Genomic DNA, 5,463 nt, shown 5'->3' with positions numbered 1-5,463 from the left:
AAAATTCTAGCAATCAGAATCCAACAACACATTAAAAAGATCATACACCATGACCAAGTGGGCTTTATCCCAGGGATGCAAGGATTCTTCAACATCTGCAAATCAATCAATGTAATTCACCACATTAACAAATTGAAAAATAAAAGCCATATGATTATCTCAATAGATGCAGAGAAGGCCTTTGACAAAATTCAACATCCATTTATGATAAAAAAAAAAAACTCTCCAGAAAGCAGGAATAGAAGGAACATACCTCAACATAATAAAAGCTATATATGACAAACCCACAGCAAACATTATCTTCAATGGTGAAAAATTGAAAGCATTTCCCCTAAAGTCAGGAACAAGACAAGGGTGCCCACTTTCACCACTACTATTCAACATAGTTCTGGAATTTTTGGCCACAGCAATCAAAGCAGAAAAAGAAATAAAAGGAATCCAAATTGGAAAAGAAGAAGTAAAACTCTCACTGTTTGCAGATGACAGGATCCTCTACATAGAAAACCCTAAAGACTCCACCAGAAAATTACTAGAGCTAATCAATGAATATAGTAAAGTTGCAGGATATAAAATCAACACACAGAAATCCCTTGCATTCCTATACACGAATAATGAGAAAGTAGAAAAAGAAATTAAGGAAACAATTCCATTCACCATTGCAACGAAAAGAATAAAATACTTAGGAATATATCTACCTAAAGAAACTAAAGACCTATATATAGAAAACTATAAAACTCTGATGAAAGAAATCAAAGAGGACACTAATAGATGGAGAAATATACCATGTTCATGGATGGGAAGAATCAATATAGTGAAAATGAGTATACTACCCAAAGCAATCTACAGATTCAATGCACTCCCTATCAAGCTACCAGCCATATTTTTCACAGAACTAGAACAAATAATTTCAAGATTTGTATGGAAATACAAAAAACCTCGAATAGCCAAAGCAATCTTGAGAAAGAAGAATGGAACTGGAGGAATCAACTTGCCTGACTTCAGGCTCTACTACAAAGCCACAGTCATCAAGACAGAAATATAGATCAATGGAACAAAATAGAAAGCCCAGAGATAAATCCACACACATATGGACACCTTATCTTTGACAAAGGAGGCAAGAATATACAATGGAGTAAAGACAATCTCTTAAACAAGTGGTGCTGGGAAAACTGGTCAACCACTTGTAAAAGAATGAAACTAGATCACTTTCTAACACCGCACACAAAAATAAACTCACAATGGATTAAAGATCTAAATGTAAGGCCAGAAACTATAAAACTCCTAGAGGAGAACATAGGCAAAACACTCTCAGACATAAATCACAGCAGGATCCTCTATGATCCACCTCCCAGAATACTGGAAATAAAAGCAAAACTAAACAAATGGGATCTAATTAAAATTAAAAGCTTCTGCACAACAAAGGAAAATATAAGCAAGGTGAAAAGACAGCCTTCTGAATGGGAGAAAATAATAGCAAATGAAGCAACTGACAAACAACTAATCTCAAAAATATACAAGCACCTCATGCAGCTCAATTCCAGAAAAATAAACGACCCAATCAAAAAATGGGCCAAAGAACTAAATAGACATTTCTCCAAAGAAGACATACAGATGGCTAACAAACACATGAAAAGATGCTCAACATCACTCATTACTAGAGAAATGCAAATCAAAACCACAATGAGGTACCACTTCACACCAGTCAGAATGGCTGCGATCCAAAAATCTGCAAGCAATAAATGCTGGAGAGGGTGTGGAGAAAAGGGAACCCTTCTACACTGTTGGTGGGAATGCAAACTAGTACAGCCACTATGGAGAACAGTGTGGAGATTCCTTAAAAAATTGCAAATAGAACTCCCTTATGACCCAGCAATCCCACTTCTGGGCATACACACCGAGGAAACCAGAATTGAAAGAGACACATGTACCCCAATGTTCATCGCAGCACTGTTTATAATAGCCAGGACATGGAAACAACCTAGATGTCCATCAGCAGATGAATGGATAAGAAAGCTGTGGTACATATACACAATGGAGTATTACTCAGCCGTTAAAAAGAATTCATTTGAATCAGTTCTGATGAGATGGATGAAACTGGAGCCGATTATACAGAGTGAAGTAAGCCAGAAAGAAAAACACCAATACAGTATACTAACACATATATATGGAATTTAGGAAGATGGCAATGACGACCCTGTATGCAAGACAGGGAAAGAGACACAGATGTGTATAACGGACTTTTGGACTCAGAGGGAGAGGGAGAGGGTGGGATGATTTGGGAGAATGACATTCTAACATGTATACTATCATGTGAATTGAATCACCAGTCTATGTCTGACGCAGGATGCAGCATGCTTGGGGCTGGTGCATGGGGATGACCCAGAAAGATGTTATGGGGAGGGAGGTGGGAGGGGGGTTCATGTTTGGGAATGCATGTAAGAATTAAAGATTTTAAAATTTAAAAAATAAAAAACTAAAAATAAAAATAATACATTTGAATCAGTTCTGATGAGATGGATGAAACTGGAGCCGATTATACAGAGTGAAGTAAGCCAGAAAGAAAAACACCAATACAGTATACTAACACATGTATATGGAATTTAGAAAGATGGCAATGACGACCCTGTATGCAAGACAGCAAAAAAGACACAGATGTGTATAACGGACCTTTGGACTCAGAGGGAGAGGGAGAGGGTGGGATGATTTGGGAGAATGGCATTGAAACATGTATACTATCATGTAAGAATTGAATCGCCAGTCTATCCGACGCAGGATACAGCATGCTTGGGGCTGGTGCACGGTGATGACCCAGAGAGATGTTATGGGGAGGGAGGTGGGAGGGGGGTTCGTGTTTGGGAACGCATGTACACCTGTGGTGGATTCATGTCAATGTATGGCAAAACCAATATAGTATTGTAAAGTAAAATAAAGTAAAAATAAATATTTTTTTAAAAACTCTCTTTTTTTGTCAAATTAATTCACATTTAAATACAATTCAAAGTTAAATACAACTTTGTGAAAGCCAAAAAAAAAAAAAGGAGATAGATTTTATGAAAATGTTTATTTTACCTTCCTTTTAATGAGAAGTATTTTCCCAGTTTTGGTCTAAACTTTCTATGTTTTAAAAGAAAGTCGCTCTTTTCTTGCCTAGTACAGCCATGACTCACGGTCCCAAGAAGTGTGTAGCAGCTCCAAAACGTTGGAGGCTGGACAGAGTGACTGGTGTGTTTGCCCCTCGTCCATCTACCTGGCCCCACAGGCTGAGGGAATCTTTCCCCCTAACCATTTTCTTAAGGAACAGACTTAAGTATGCCCTAACAGGAGATGAAGTAAAGAAGATTGCATGCAGTGTTTCATTAAGATGGATGGCAAAGTCTGCACTGATATAACTACCCTGCTGGTTTTATGGATGTCATCAGCACTGATAAGACTGGAGAGAATTTTCGTTTGATCTACAACACCAAGGGTCGCTTTGCTGTTCATCGTATTACACCTGAGGAGGCCAAGTGTAAACTGTACAGTAAGAAAGATCTTTGTGGGGACAAAAGGAGTCCCTCATCAGGTGATCCATGATGCTCGCACCATCCGTTACCCTGATCCCCTCCTCAAGGTGAATGACACCATCCAAATTGACTTGGAGTCTGGCAAGACCACTGATTTTGTCGAATTTGACACTGGTAACCTATGCATGGTGACTGGAGGTGCTAACCTGGGAAGAATTGGTGTGATTACCAACCAGGAGAGACATCCAGGTTCCTTTAATGTAGTTCATGTGAATGGCAACAGCTTTGCCACATGGCTCTCAAACGTCTTCCTTATTGGCAAAGGCAACAAACCATGGATCTCTCTTCCCCGTGGAAAGGGTATTTGCCTTACCACTGCTGAGGAGAGAGACAAGAGACCGGCAGCCAAACAGAGCAGGGGATAAAATGATCTCTATGTGATGTGATTGGAAAAGTCTTTGTACCTAATTAAAGATAATTCCAAGTGATTAATAAAAAGAAAAGAAAAAGAAATTCAACTACTAAAGTTAGAAATGGGTGTGGTGGCCTCTTAAGAAAAAGGCATGCTATTTGATTAAAATCTCAGCTCTTTTGATAGTTCTTAGCTTGAGTTAACTAACATTCAAGAATAAATTGATGTTTTTTTCTGTTGTGTCATTTAAAACTGCCAGTGTTATCCATTCCAAGGTTTACCTTTATTGTTATCAGCCCCCTCTTCCATCACCCAAAATTAAATTGCTGGCTTTCCTCAAATTTTTCTTATTTTTGATCAGATAAAATTTGCCTTCTTTGTGGTTTCAGGATGAATAGGGTGTACATGGCCTTTGGGCTTCATGTTGACTGAAAGTATAGCTCTCTAGCAACAAGGATCTTGCTGGCTGACTTCTGTTACATGTAAACACAAGCAAAACAAAAAGAAAAATGTGTTACACACGTGTATGTGTTAGCTCAGGCTACCATAACACAGTAACAGGAGCTGGATGGTTTAAACAACAGACTGATTTCTCATAGTTCTAAAATTGGTAAAGTCCACGATCAAGGTGCTGACTGATTTGGTTCTTGATTAGGGCTTTCCTGCTAGAGTGTAGATAGATGTATTCTTCTTATGTCCTCATGCTGAGGGGAGAAAGGGAGAGAGAGGAAGAGAGAAATAGGGAGAGGGGAGAGAGAATGGGAGAGGGAAAGAGAAGGAGAAGTAAAGGGAAAGAGGAGAAGCAAGCAAGCCCCGTCGTCTTTATAAGGGCACTAATTCCATGATGGGGGCTCCATTCTCATGACCTAAGTAGTTCCAAAGTCCCCGCCTTCTAATACCATCGCACTGGGGATTAGGGCTTCAACATATGAATTCTAGGGGGAGCAGGAATCAGTCCATAGCGCTATAGAGACAGCTTCTCTGCAGCAAATCCTCAAATGGGATTGTTCTTGCTTGCTTTGGAGACAAAGCATAAACAATTAATTATTCCAAAGCTGGCTGAACAGTAGAGGAACTAAATAGAATTTCAATCAATGACTTCTGAAAACAAAGTAGTCTTAGGACTCCCCTGGTACAAGGATGATTTGAAGAAGGAATAGCTTGTGAATACTTATAAAATCTCATTTCAATAAATTTGAGAGAGATGGAAGTGGCATTGCTACATTCCAATTATATTTAAATGAAATTATATTAGAGCACAGAGGTGGTGCTACTGGATTGAATTTGGTTTATCTAAATAAACCCGGCATTGTTTTCATGTCCTGGTTTTTCCGTTTTTTCTTCATTTTCATCTCCTTTCCTCTGCACCATGTTAAGGTACCTTCCTTAGAGATATTCTTTCCCTGACCTCTAGTTCTGACAATTTCCTCACTCTCATTTCTTTTCAACCTCCTTTACTCCTCTAGGTCCCTAATATAACAATACTGATACAGTAGAAAGCACTAATTCTGAGCCATAACCATGTTTTTATTAAGCAGATCCACTGCT

General features: G+C 38.7%; 1 pseudogene; it reads left to right on the top strand.

Annotated features, from left to right (window-relative positions):
* Positions 1–3,158: 3,158 nt before the first annotated feature.
* On the top strand, positions 3,159–3,928 carry LOC138430222 (small ribosomal subunit protein eS4, X isoform-like; annotated as a pseudogene).
* Positions 3,929–5,463: the final 1,535 nt, after the last annotated feature.

Source organism: Ovis canadensis, chromosome 1 (genome assembly GCF_042477335.2).
Source record: "Ovis canadensis isolate MfBH-ARS-UI-01 breed Bighorn chromosome 1, ARS-UI_OviCan_v2, whole genome shotgun sequence".
Classification (NCBI taxonomy): Eukaryota; Metazoa; Chordata; class Mammalia; order Artiodactyla; family Bovidae; genus Ovis; species Ovis canadensis.
Note: the sequence above shows the minus strand (reverse complement) of the source record. Positions and strands in the feature narration are given on the sequence as shown.